The sequence below is a fragment of the Halichoerus grypus genome, chromosome 6 (genome assembly GCF_964656455.1).
Source record: "Halichoerus grypus chromosome 6, mHalGry1.hap1.1, whole genome shotgun sequence".
Classification (NCBI taxonomy): Eukaryota; Metazoa; Chordata; class Mammalia; order Carnivora; family Phocidae; genus Halichoerus; species Halichoerus grypus.
In genome coordinates this window covers 18,505,516-18,520,110 of record NC_135717.1, presented here as the reverse complement: position 1 = coordinate 18,520,110, position 14,595 = coordinate 18,505,516, and the positions used below count along the sequence as shown (strand labels likewise).

General features: G+C 49.2%; 1 long non-coding RNA gene across 1 annotated transcript; it reads left to right on the top strand.

Moving 5' to 3' along the window:
- The first annotated feature begins 119 nt into the window (after positions 1–119).
- On the top strand, positions 120–8,717 carry LOC118534681 (uncharacterized). Its single transcript, XR_004916829.2, has 2 exons — positions 120–244; positions 8,053–8,717. It is a non-coding gene; the product is annotated as an uncharacterized LOC118534681 (long non-coding RNA).
- The last annotated feature ends 5,878 nt before the right edge of the window (positions 8,718–14,595 follow it).

Here is a 14,595-nt window from a genome sequence, read left to right as displayed (position 1 = left end):
ATCGACAATAATAATAAAATAGAGCAATTAGAACAATACACTGTAATATAAGTCGTGTGAATGTGGTCTCTCTCTATCTTAGTGTCCTGTACTCACCCTTTGTCTTCTTGTGATGATGTGAGATGCTAAAATGCCCACGTGATGAGATGAAGTGACGTAGGCATTTTGGCATTTTGTTAGGCTGTTGGTGATGATCATATGGCAGGAAGCCGATCATCTGCTTCGGACCGTGGTTTGACTGCAGGTAACTGAAACCCGCGGAAAGCTAAACCGCAGATAAGGGGGAGGACTGCTCTACTATTTTTCTCACCGCCTAAGAGAGGAGTCAGGCTTAGGCACCCCCACCCACCCACCCACCCATCCTTTTCCCCTCAGACACATCACCTCTGCAAGGTCAGAGATGCACGTCCTTGTGGCCGGGCTTGGCTTCATAAGAGAGCAATGAACTTTTCTCCTCCTCCTCCTCCTCCTTTTTCTTCTTCTTTCTCCTTCTCCTTCTTCTTCTCCTCCTCCTCCTCCTTCTTCTCCTTCTCCTCCTCCTCCTCCCTAATAAGATTGTGAGAAATAATTAATACGATTCTCTAAATGGGTGCTTCTCAAGGAGTGCTCCCCAGACCAGCAGCATAAGCATTACCTGGGAGCTTACTAGAAAGACAAATTCTAGGGCCCCACTGGAGACCCGCTGAATCCGAAACAGTGAGGCTGGGCCGGGCAATCTGTGTTTTAACGGCCTTGAGCACCAGATGATTCTGATGCCTGCAGGAGTTTGAGAATATAAAGGGCCCCCTACTGTGCCGGTCCTGTGAGAAAGCCACCCTAAGAATGGTATTTTTGTTTCTGGGGGGACACACTGGACCCCGAAGAATGAGTAATGTGTGGCATCAGCCTTTCCTCTCATCTACAAATTGGGTGGCTCAGGAAATATATCAGTTTTTAAAATTTTTTCTTAACCCACTGAAAATCTCTGACCCTTACGAGCTGGCACCAAAGCAAATTCAGACCTTCTTGGCCTGCTTCTTTCTGGGGTCGGGGCTGGGTGTCAGGCCGAGATGCCAGTCAGTTTGGGTGGGGTGTGTGGGGGATCTGTCCCCATGGGTTACCCCCGAGATGCCCGTCCTTCCTGTCCACGTGACCCCTTCAGAAGCAGAAGCTCTCTGTGGCCTTCAGAACATGCTTGAGACCCTGGAAACTTCACTGAGGCTGCCTCTGGCACCGTGATCCAGAGCTGGAGAACTCAGAGGCTGGTCAGGAAAAGGAACCAAGGGGACAGGCTATGACCCAGCAGCAAGGAGGGGGTGCTGTGGGGGAAGTAGTGAGTTCATGGCAGGCCCACCGGGGGCAGCCTCATGCAAGCACAGGCCCAGTGCTGGCCCGGTCTCCTCTTTCAAGACCAACTACAAATCTGGAAATGAATTTTCAAGAGAAATTTGAAATATACAACCTCTTAGATGTTGGCAACTAAAAAAAAAAAAAAGCATGAGCCGAAACAGGCATAGCTGTGGGCAGGATGCAGCCCAAAGGGGCCCCGGGTTGGGGTCTCTGGTCTTAGAGGCAGCCTCTTCCCCAGGGCCTCGCTGCCTCCCCAGGGAGACGCAGGGCAGTGGAGTCCAGGACTTAATGCTCGGGCCTGGCAGCACTCTCCCCCGCTCCCCTCCCCTGCCCCAGCCAAGTGCAGTCTCTCTGCGGTCTGTGGAGGGAGTCCCCTTCTCCCCCCACTCTTGCTCCAAGATGTTTCTTAGCGCCTCAAATCCCCTGCAGCTTCTAACTTCTCCTAAAAGGGAAGAAAAGCCGAAAAAGACTTATGAGCTATTTCTTCCTCCCCTTCTGCTATATTTCTCCCCTGAGGCCACAGCTGCCTGCTTTGATGAGAAGGAAAAGGGGGAACTGGAGGAAGGAGGAACAACAGAAAATATCAAGTCATGTATCAAAATGTGATGCTGCTTCCCCCACAAAAGCAGGTGGGGAGAGGTGGGGGAGGGGACCGGGCAGCCCCACCTGGAATTCGGCCCCTCCTCCTGGAGCCATTCATCTCTGCGGGGCTGGGGCACGGACTGGGTTACCGGATGAGATGGGGTGGTCGGGGAGGAGGTGACAGTTGAGATGACACCTGCGCTTCCTGAAGGGTGGCGAGCGGGAGAACGGCATAATTGACAGATTCAGATCGCCTCTGGCTAAACTGTAGGGGGCGCAAGAGTAGCAGCCAGGACGGGCGAGGAGTTGGGGTTGTCTGGGTGAGGGATGCGGACTAGAGGAGGAACTGGAGACTGGAGCTTCCATGCGAGGCGGATTTTAGAGGTGCTGCTGGTCAGACTCGCTGGTGTCGGGCAAGGAAAGAGAAGAAGGCATCTGGATGATGCTTTCTTTTTTGCCTGGAGCGTTGTTGACTGTCAAGTTGGGTCATTGAGGCATCTTTTTATTTCACAATGATTCATTGAACACCTGCTGTGCTCCAGGCTCTGGCTAGACCCTGGGGAGCTACGGAGATCAAGAATACAGGACTGGTTGTCCGCAGGGAGCCACCCTAAGTGACCTGGGCTTTCTGTGACCCCCCCAAACTGCAGAGAGGGAGGGTAAGAGGGGGCAATGTGTCCCCTCCTCCCCCAAAATGAAATATCCCTTCATGGGGTCAGCAGATCTCTACTGAGCACCTACTGCGTGCCGGGCACAGTTCAGCAGTGAACAAGATGGACAAGGTCCTTGCTATCATGAGCGCCTAACCTAACCTAACCTACTAAACATCACAGCTTAGCCTCGCCTACCTTAAATGCACGCAGAACACTTACTTTAGCCTGCAGTTGGGCAAAAGCACCCAACACAGAGCCTATTTTGTAAGTGAGTGTTGACTAGCTCCGGTAACTGAATACTGTTCTGAAAGCGGCAAACAGAAGGCTTATATGGATACAGGACAACTGTGAGTGTCAGCGGTTGACCCTGGCGATCGCCTGGCCCCGCTGCCCCTGCCCCGCATCCCACGAGGATGTGCACCGCCTGTCACCAGCCCAGGGGAAAAATCCACACTGAAAACTCCTAGTACGGTTTCTACTAAATATGTATCGCTTTCACGCCTTGGGACAGTTGAAAAATCCTGAGTTGGGCCATGGAACATCGGGATCACAGGTGGAAAGAAGCCTGGAGGAGGAGAGCTCCAGGCAGGGGAAGCTGGAGCCCCAGAGGCCCTGAGGAGGGGCGCACTCAGCACGTCCTAGGAGCAGCAAGGACCCCCAGGGAGCTGGGGTGGCTGGAGGCAGGAGAACAGGAGGGAGGGAGGGCAGAGGAGTAATAGGACCCCATTCTGTAGGGCCTTGTGGACCAGGCAGGGGGAAGACTTTGGGTTTCACCCTGAGCGCAATGGGGAATCATTAGAGGGTCCAGCTCACCAGGGACCACCCCCTCAGCTACTCTGCCATCCTCCCACACACAGCCCTTAAGTCCCCGAGGGGGCCAGACCCAGCCACCCACAGTCACGGGCTTCTCCGCCTCACCCAGCTCGGCTGCTGTCTTGCTGGGCCGGCAGTGTATGTGATTTATAAGTCCCTCCCCGGGATGCTGTATTTGGGGGCATCTGTTCCATTTTTGTTGCTTCCGGCCAGGGCTCTGGTACTCCTTCACAGATCACATCCCTGCCTCCCTTCCTGGCTAATTCAAACAGCTGGTTACCGCTCACCAATTCCCCGGCTCTAATCGCCAAGGGAGGAATTATAAATAAATGTGTACAAGCAGACAGATGCTGTCATTTAAAAAATCGATCCATCTAGCAAAAATGCCCCACTCAGGACTGAAGTGGCATACTGCAGAGCATGTGTCTTGGTGGCATTTTTTAATGAAATCAGAAAAACAAGGGTGAAACTCGCTAATGGATTCCAAAGGAGCAAACGGCCAAGGACGGAGGGAGGGACTTTGTGGCTCCAACGTCCAGAACCCAGAGCCAGAGAAGAGACATGAGGCTCTACAGCTGTTCCACACGTGCATCTCTCCTTTGTCCTTCTTCCAACCCTGTATGACATCAAGTTGGGCTCATTCAGTATAATATTGCGAGTCTCAGAAGCGGTCGGCAACCCTCACATCGTGGCTTCTGGCAACCTCGATCCAGACTGAGATGTCATCCTCTTCGCTATCCTGGGTGCACAGTTAGGACATCCCCTAGCTTTCCTTGTCGCCAGGTTTGCACTAAGAGGCCGCTGGAACCAGAACCGAAGTGGCCACTGTCAGGCCTGGCCCATAAAAATCTCCTGCGTGAGATCTGCCACCTTCTTTCCCACCCATGGACTGAAGGAAGAGGACTTGGAGGCTCCTGCAGAGGGCGGAGCCTTGGCTGGAAGGAGTGTGGGTCCCTGAATGAGTATGTGGAGCAGGGCCTCCTGTCCATTTGCATTGAGGTGAGACGAGACAGAGAAATAAATTTACTGTCTCAGGCCAAAATTTAGGGGAAGTTTTTACTGTAAAAATCCTATCCTGGCTAATACATGATGCATCCCCGAATTCATTCATTCATTCATTCATTCATTCACTGAGTATCTAATAAAAATAATACCTAATTATCTCCTTTGCACTTCACAATAATCTCATGTAAGGAATGGCATGAGACCATTTTGTGGATGGAGAAACTGAGGTTCAGAAGGCTAAGGAACCCGCTGAAAGACGAACAGCCGATAATGAGAGGAACAGTTATCATTTATTGAACACTCACTATGTGCCAAACACTGCACTCCATGCCTCATACGTAGTATCTTCTGTATTCCTCAAAAATTCTCCTAGGTGTTGTTATCAGCCCTATTTTACAGAGGAGGGAAGTAAGGCTTACAGATATGAGTCAACTTGCTCAAGAGAGGGAGGGAGAAAGGAGGGAAGGAAGGAGAGAGGGAAGAAAGGCAGAGAGGAAGGAGGAAGGAGGGGGCAAGGAAGGAAGGAGGGAGGAAGAAAGTACGATTCACAAGAAGGAGTCTCTAATAATAAGCTAATCACATGGCAACTTAAAATACCAGCTTACCTCCAGTCAGGCCAGCCCTAGAGAACTGGAGAGCCACCCTTGCGAGCATGCCTGCGCGCACACACATCCACACACACACGCCTTAAAGGTTAAAACGATTACATCAAAATAAAACATATGGTCACCCAAATCTGCATTTATTACATCTAACTGGAAGGGACACAGTCAAGTACGTGAATATTTTAGCAGTTTCCAACATGCAAATCACCGTGCCAAGGCTAATCAGCACACACATGCCCAGCTTTTGGTGCACGGGGTTGGAGTGACACTCTTATCTTTTCTTTCGCTCTTGGCTGCAGTGTTTGGGTGTTCTCTCATTGCGAGTCAGTTATCATTTGCTTGTGCCTTTAAATAGGACCCCAGGAGCAGAAAGCCTTGAAGAGCCCCCTCTCACCAAGTTTATACCCATCATTGATGTCTGGAGAACACTATAAGCAAAGGCAAGCTATTTGGCTCTAAAATCCAATAGAAAATTCAGATCTTTTCATGTAATCTCTGACTAATAAGCTTTAATGAAGAGGTTTTGATGGTTGTTGTTTAAGCCACAGGACACACAGGGAACAAATGGGAATTAACAGAAATTTACTTTCTGGGGGCGCCTGGGTGGCTCAGTCGTTAAGCGTCTGCCTTCGGCTCAGGTCATGATCTCAGGGTCCTGGGATCGAGCCCCACGTCAGGGTCCCTGCTCGGCGGGAAGCCTGCTTCTCCCTCTCCCACTCCCCCTGCTTGTGTTCCCTCTCCTGCTGTGTCTCTCTCTGTCAAATAAATAAATAAAATCTTAAAAAAAAAAAAAAGAAATTTACTTTCTGGCCAATTCCAATAAAGACCAGAGTTCCCATGCCGACAGCAAGACAAAAACACAGTGGTAGTATATGCCCAAATGCTGCTCATTTGCATCTTTCCACTGAGGATTTTCACCATGTCTGACTATCCCCTAGAAAATTATTCACCTATCTTTCTTTGAAGCACTCATTTTTTTTTTTTTTTGGTAAATCTTGCATCATTATGTAAATGAAAAATCCAGTATCACTCACCCTATTTAAAAGTTGTATTAGTCAAGAAAGATTAGGCACTGTAGCAATAATAGTTGCTCCCAAGAGTTCAAAGGTTTAACACAGCATAACTGATGTGGGTTGACAAAGCCTCAGCAGACAAGAGTCATGCCATCCTACGACAGGAAATGACAGAGCTGGAGCATTGCTCATGGGCTTTCAAATCTTCCATGCATAGCCCATTGGCCACAAATAATCATGTGGTTCTGCCTGCCTGCAAGGGGACGGGGAAATATGGGGGTGCACATACGTACTGGTAAGAGGTAAATGTCTCTGCTGCAGAGATTAGCTCCCAAGTAAAATAAAACAATATGATTAAGTTCTACCTAGAAGGCTGTGCTATGACAATGCTCTGAGCCAGAACATTACAAAAGAAAAGAAATTTGCAAGCATTATAAATGCGCCAAAGACGTTTACAGCATGAAGCTGAGACTTTCTCCTTGACCCCAACAAAAGGACTAGGAGAGACCTGGGAAGGCAATGGCTGTCTCACAGGGGGAACCCAGTGTTATGTAGGGTGTGTCCCTGTATCAGCTGAAACCATCTTCAGGCAAAACCAAACCATGGAAAGAGTTTCTTTGAAGCAAAATAGAAACTGGACGGGGATGAAGGATGTTTTAAGTCAGATAGGAATCCCTGGGCGTGCAACAACATCACTGATGTGGTGGATGGTACTTTCCAAAGACGATGACACCAGTGGATCGCATCTCATAAGCTCTGACGATGTGACAAGGACAGACCTCTAACAAGAGGCGGAAGAGTCTACATTCTCTCCCCATGATTCTGAGTGGGCCTGTGATTACGACAGAATTAAACTCCATGACTTTGGAGGCTTTGCTAAAAAGGGTGTTACAGCCAGGTGCCATGAGTGCACGTGGCATCCAGATCTTGGGTTCTAATACCATTCTCCAAAAATAGGAACCAGGGCTCCTTGGAGAAATACATGTGACAAGCCTAGAGCACCTTAGAGTGCCAAAAGGTAAGGAAGTGCGCTCTCTTTCTCTCTCTCTCTCTCTCTCTCTCTCTCTCACACACACACACACACACACACACTGAATGACGGGGAAATGAAAAGGTCATGGAGCCACCCTGAAGAGCTCACCAATGGCCAATGCTGGAATAATTCGAGCAACAGAATAAATAACATACTATTGGATGATAACCCAAAGTAGAAAATAAATAACCACGAGTCAACACAGATATAAATCAATGATTGCATAAATAAATAAATTGGGAAGAACAGACAAACCTCTCATGGAGAAGAATTCCAAGTAATTTCTGTAGATGCTCTAGCCTCAAGGAGGTGGAGCGTCACTCCCCACGTCCTAAGTGCAGGCTGCAGAGAGCTAATGACTTCCCTCCAAAAACTGTGTGGGAAAGGGGGAGGAAAGAGTAATTTTATGGTGGGGACACCTAACAAAGACCACTCTGCAGCCAAGTGATCAAGATCAACATCAACAGTAATCGGTCATGCTGATGGTATGTACCCCAGACACGACGTGTTCAGAAGGGCCCTTCGCCTCTGTAGTCTTTGTCCCCAAAACCCATCCCCCAGCGCAATCACGAGAAAAACATAAGAAAGATCCCAACTGAGGGACAGTCTATAAAATGCCTCACTGGCACTCTTGGAAATTGTCAAAGTCATCAATAACCAGGAAAGTATCAGAAGATGTCATAGCCCAGGGGCATGAGGGACACTCAACAATTCCATCTAGTGTTGTACCCTGGATACTGTGGTCTATCCTAGGACAGAAAAAGGACCTTAGGTAAAAACTAAGAAAATCTGAATAAAAGATGGGCTTTAGTTATAAAGTTATAAGAATGTATCCATATTGGTTCATTAATTGTGACAAACGTACCACACTAACCTAAGTTAATAGGGGAAGTGGGGGTGGGGTACCTGGGAACTGTATTATCTCAGAAATCTTCCTGTAAATCTAAAGCTACTCTAAAATCGTTTTTGTTTTTTTTTTTTTAAGTAATACAGCTTCCTCCTGGTTCTCTCTCTCTTAGGGCACAGACCTGAGGGGCCCTGCGCTGATACGTGCAAGCCCCCCTCCCTGGCACCATCCTGTTGAAGAGACCATGCAGCTAGAGATGCCCAGAGAGCCCCGGTGGTCCCAGCCCCCAGAGTCTTCCCAGCCTCCCCGGCCCGGGGGCCAGATGTGCGCAACGGGCCTTTCAGATGTCCTCAGCTCCTGGCCTTCTAGCTGCTCCAGCTGACACCCAACTGGAACGTAGACAAGCTGTCCCCACCACACTCTGCTCAAATTGTAGATTCATGCAGAAAATAAATGTTTTATGAAGTCACTAAACGCTGTGCCATTTGGTCACGCGGCATTAGTTAAATGGGACAACTGGTCTACAAACCCGACTCTGGGCATTGATGGCTTTCCTCTACACATCTGTCTTTACTTCTGCTAGGGGCCGGGCAGTGGAAACAGATTCACAAGAACTGCTCTTGAAGAACTCTCCCGTGAGTGTCAGAAACTGAGCCCCGTGAGAGGAAAAACAAATGCTGGATCCAAGCAAAGGGGTGAATGCTGTATTTCCGAGACACAGAAAAGGGAATGAAGGACCCTAAGGGATCCCGGGGATGCCAGAAGAGAGAAGGAAAAAATTCCAATCCTTGGAATTTTCTGTCCTATGAGTCAATAAATGTGATCGTTTGAGTTGGATTTCTGCAATTTATAATGGAAAGGTGTCAAATGCAATTCAGTACAATGATTTGTGCTAGGGTTTGTGTCCTTATTTTTATTCCCCTTATTGGTGTTAAATTCATAAAATGTGCCTTTTTCATCTTTGTAGCTTTACCCCCAGCCCCACCAGCGTCTAACGGTGCCTGGCACGTAGGAGGGCTCAGGAAAGTATCTGTAGAGTTGCATGGATGGGCATCACTGGTCGCTTTCATCCCAAGCTCCCCTGGCTCTTCCGCTAGAGGTAAGCCCCCTGGAGGTCTGAGGTACCCGAGCTTTGGTCTGAGCTTCCTGCAGTTTCTTCAAAGAGCCAGGACTAGAGGATTGGCACATGGGCATGACAGCAAGTCAACACAATAGTTGAAGAGCGTGGGCTTTGAAATCAGACTTATCTGGGATCATATCTTTCCCTACATGTCACAGGCTGTGTGATCTTGGGCGGGTTACTGCCCGAACTTCCTCAGTCTTAGTATCAATGTCTTCAGGACCGCAGGTGAAGATAAGATGAGACAACGTAGACATAAATCACCCAGCTCAAGGTAAACCCTCAAGAAATGGCAAGTATTTCGATTGTCAAAAACAATCCTACTCCTAATCCCAATGGTGATGATGGTGTTACAGTCCCCATGGAAAATCAGCTAAGCGTGAGGACAGGACAGACTGTTCTACTCTTCCATCTGCTTCTTCCTTAGAAGCATTAACGCACCAGGCTGGGAGCAGCTCCCAGAAAGCTCCCGCAGCTGGGGGTCAGCAGGGCCGAGGCTAGGCTGCTCCTGGCGAGGCTGGGATGTCCTTGCAGCAGGGTCCAGTGTGGCCGGGACTGGAATGATCTGTAAGGAGCAGAGCCCAGGCTGTTCCCCCTCAAAACAGCCCAGAGTGTCAAGCTCCCTCCATCCCTCCCCTGCCTTCATTCTGGACCAAAATTTCTGCAGGAAGAAACTCACCTCTCCTGCAGATGGGCTGTTTTCTTTGCCTGGAACACCCTCTCCCCGTGGCAAGGCATCTGAATTACTTGTCTTCCCATTATTTAGTGGGGTGGGAAATGGCTTGGTGGAGACAGCTTGTCTCTGCTCCGCTATGTCCAGGGTTCAGCTGGGAAGACTCCTAAGGCTGGGGCTAGACTCTCCCTTGTTCCCTCCGCACCTGGTGCCTGGGTTGGCCAATTCAAACACTAGGCCTCAGGGTGGTCAGGCCTCTCATACAATAGCCCCAGGCTCCCGAGAGTTGCAGTGAACAAAGCAGAAGCCGCCTTGCTTCCTGTGACCCAGCCCCAAAGTTCCATAGTGTCCCCCCGCCCTACTCGATCAGCCAAAGTGATCCCAAGCCCACAGACTCTAAGGAGAGGCACACACTGCACCTCTCAATGGGAGGAGTGCCAAGGGCCTGTGGCCATTCTTTAAAACTGCCACATTCCTCCTTATCCTCGATCTGAACCTATGACGCGAGCTTGCAGCTGCCTGTGCTTCACCCGCCAGGACACTCCTCACAGTTACTGCTATTTCTCACACCTCTGCCTGGCGTCTCCTGCAGCCTGTGGGCAGCGAAAACCTCACTCAGACCCTGTCACTCCTGGGCCCCGAATTCTCCACAAGCTCCCTCTTGATTCACAGTAAAAGCCTAAACCCTGATGACAGCCAGAGCAGCCCACACAATTTGGCCCCTGCTTATCTCTCTGACCGCGCGGGTTCCCACGCCCCAACTGGCTCCCAGGACCCAGCCACCCCAGCCTCTGCACGCTTCCTTCTGCCTTGAAACTCTCCTCCTGTCTCTCACTTCCTTCAGGTGTCTGCTCAGAGGTCACCTTGTCAGAGAAGTCTCTGCTGCGTAAAATAGCAGCCCCCCTCCTACGCACACCTGGCATCACCTGGTTCTCCTTCCTCTGCTTCATTTATAAATTAGACACCTGAACGCGCACGCCTCTTGCAATCCAAGTGGTGGATTCTCTTTCCTTACCCACCTTGAATCTGACTCGCCGTATGACTTACTTTGGCCAATAGCACCTGGCTTGATTTAGCCAACAGAAGTGCTTTGTGCCGCTGAAGCATCTCAGCCTCAAGAGCCTCGCAGTTCCCATCCCCTCTCGTGGACCCCGCCACCGTTGTGGGACCAAGCCCAGGCTTGCCGGCTGCATAATGAGTGACCCCTAGTCCAGTTATCCCCCTTGCCCTGGCCAACCCCCAGCTGACCACCAGACACATGAGTAAGGCCATCTTCACACAAGCAAGCCACGTCAAGAATAACTGAGTCAGATGCAGGTGACCAAACCACCCAGACGCTCTGTAGTCTTAATGTTTTAAGTTATCCGGTTTGGGGATGGTTTGTTATGCAGCATTATTTGTAGTAATGGGTAACTGATACATGCATTTAGTCCAGTGCCTACATGGAATATGCGCTCAATAAATATTTGCAACACAAATGAATCGATGAATGAAAAAGAGGAAAATGTTTGTCCTGTTGGTCATGATCACTCCAACACCAAGCTCAGTGCTTGGCATGTATTGTGGGATGGATGAGGAGAGGGTGACGGGTCCTATTATCCAGCCAAAGCAACCAAACAAAAAACCCTCTGGCTTTCAAGGGCTTAGGAGAAAAAAAATCTCCTGGGACCCACAGAAGAAGGGAAGGTAGTAGTCTTTAGTCTCTAAGAGAGCAATGCTTAAGTCTGTCCTGACCAGGATCTTTGGGCTGGCTGTGGCCTGGGCAGTAGTCTATATGAGAATCCAAAGAAATACTGGTGGAGAAGGGTCTGTGCAACAGCAGGAGAGAGGACCCAGCCTGGCCATGAGGCTCTGGGCCTCTCCCTCAGGTCAGCTTGACCCAGCTTCCAGAACCCTCTATCACCCGCCCCACCCACCGATCCAGACATCTGTGAGCCCCAGAGCTGCCTCTCTCAAAATGCAGTTACCATCTGGCTCTAAGTTGTCTGGACAGCTAGTGAAAATGCAGAACCCTGAGCCTAACTCCAGAATTGCTATACCGAAAACTCCAGGGGCGGCTGTGGCCAAGAGCCTGGATTTCAAGAAGTTCCACACTGCCCTGTGGGACCTGTGGACGCAGGTTGGAACATAGGGATTCTGGAACAGACTAGGAAATAGAGGCTGGAGATGTATAGCTCTCTTATCAATCCTCACCACCACAGGGGATATAGTTTCTCATACCCATTTCATGGAGGAGAACACTGAGGCTCAGAGAGGTACTAAGTGTTCCAGGCTGCCTGACTTCCTATCAGAGACTTTTCGTTTCCATCCCAGCGGCATCCACTCAACAAAACACTTTGGCTTTTGTCTTCCTACTCTTTCAAGGTCATTTCAGGCTACTAGCTCCTTGCTGAGGTGGTAATGCTTAAGGAGAAGGAAGGCACCCAATGAAGGCTGGGTAAGTGAACAGAAGATTCAGTATGGCGGGGAGGTTTTCACACGGTCTTTAAGCAACTGGAGTCAATTAAATGTCTCTTCTGTGGCCAAGCTGAATGTTGTTTTCCAGCTTAGAGTTTTGTTTGTATGTGTGTGTTTTATATAAATTTGGTAATTAAACCACAAATGTTCCCAGCACACTTGGATATATTTAAATTACAGGCTGCTCATCAAACGGAGAAAATTCACAAACATGGACATAAACGGTGCCTTTTGTTGGTTCCCTGCATTCTCGCAGCACTCAAAGGGTTCTGTCAGCTTGATGGCCAATTCCAAGACTGCCTGGGACAAAGGGAGGTGGGGGGCAGGGCGGGGATTGGCAATGACACACAGGAAGTGAAGTCCCACCATGAAAGACTGTGGTTCTTTTTTTTTACGAAAACATTTCATTGGTGCCTATAATTCATCTCAACAAGCCAGTTTTGAAAACACAAGCTGGCAAAAGGGATGTTTGTCCCTGCCTGGCTGGCAGCGATCCCTACTCACTGGGACAGGCCAGAACCCCATTCTTGATCACTATGGAAGAGAATCAGAGGGTCTGTGTTCACATCTCTTTTGACCCTTTGCTGTGGGGCATGTTTGGGCTCCTAGAGGTCCAGTGTCCACCCTCCCGTAGTCTCTGCCCACCCACTGTGTAACAAAAAATAAAACTGGAAGTAGTAAGGGCCGACTTACTTGCGAGCATGATTGCAAGGCGGGAGGGGTCTACTGTCCTAAAGAGAAAGCTGTAACCATAAGGTCTGCAAGCGTCTTCAGGGTTAGGCAAAAAGATTTTTTTTTTTATTCTTTAGGCTGCAGAAGAGAACTACGAAGTGGGATGACAAGGTGGCATAATGAGACTGTAGGTCAGAGAACATTCTGCCCTGTTCTCAGGAGGGGCTGTCTGCTCCCTTAGGTCTAGGGTGGGCCAAAATTCAGGGGGTGGAGGCAGGAGAGAATTTAACCAAATTTGGTTAAGAAGCATTTTGCTCGGATTGGTTACTGGGGACAAGCAGTTCAACTAATCACTTAAAAGGCAAAAAATGGGAATTTGGAGGGTCTGTGTCTGGCCTTGCCATAGGTAAACAGGGTGGGGCATCCATGAGTCTTCCCTAAGTCCCATGGAAAAGGGAGTTCTTTGCAGCAAGCCGTTTTCAGGAACACAAAAGGGTGAGGGGAATTCCTTCAAGCTTCACTGTTTTCTAGGAACACAGGGCTCAGGCAAAATTCAACGTTGTCAGCACTCAACTGGTGATAATAGTTAATCTATGAGTTTAGTATTTTTTTTAAAGATTTTTTAAATTAATCTATTTGAGAGAGAGAGAGCATGAGAGCAGGAGGAGGGACAGAGGCAGAGGGAGAGAGAGAATCTCAAGTCAGTGCAGAGTCTGATGTGGGGCTTGATCTCACCACCCTGAGATCATGACCTGAGCCGAAATCAAGAGTCGGAAGAGTCAGACGCTCAACCGACTGAGCTACCCAGGTGCCCCATGAGTTTAGTATTTTAAAGTGCTTTGAAAGTACAAGGTTTGTAGTAAATGCTCAGTAAGTATTTGTCAATCTCCCTTACCTGTGAGGTCCTCCAGGGCGGGGGCTGAGCTCACTTGGCGTTTTCTTTGACCCTAGCACACTACCTAGAACCCACTGATCTGCTGAATGGGCCTTGAGCAAGCCCCAGTCTCCTCATCTATAAGACATAGTAATCTCCACCTAATAGGGTTCTTAAGATAATTACATAGTACAGAGGAGTTTCAGGGCCCCAGAAAATGCCTGACACGCCCCTGGTGAGCAGTGACAAAGACCCTCTCCTTGAACTAACTTTAGCAGGCTCTTCTGAATCCCTTTTTTCTGACTAGGTCTTGACCTTGGGCACTGTCCTTGGCTTGTTGAGTCCAGTTTTAGCAAGAATCCTTTGGGTCAGTTCAGCAAAAATCCCCCACCTCTGATATCTGATCAAATTCATTATTCTCTACCCTTGATATCTTATCACTCTGGCCTGTGTAGTCGGTTTAGCAGAATTCCCCTTACCCCTTGTGCTTCTTCTTGGTAATTTCCCATCCACTGACCTAGACCCTGCTCCTTGGCTATAAATCTGCACTTGTCTTTGTTATGTTTGGAGTTGTGCCCCACGTCTCCCTATCACGAGCCCCCATTGCAGAGGTATGTAGTCAGTCTGCCTTACCACCTTTGACAGGTGTCATGAATTTTTTTTTTTTTTTGATAACCATAAAATGAATTCCCTTCCCTTTCCTCCTTGGACTCCTGACCCAGTGTGAGCAGAACTTTCTACTGAGTCTGTTAAACGCTTCAAAAGGCCTGAGTCCCTGGAGGCCACAGGTAGCGTGCTCAAAACCAAAACCCTCAGGGATGCCCACACCACTCGGGGTCAGGGCAGCGCCGGCAGGAATGATTCCGGCCTCCCCACTGAAACCCAGGACCTTCTCACACCCACGGGCCACTTGGGGGTT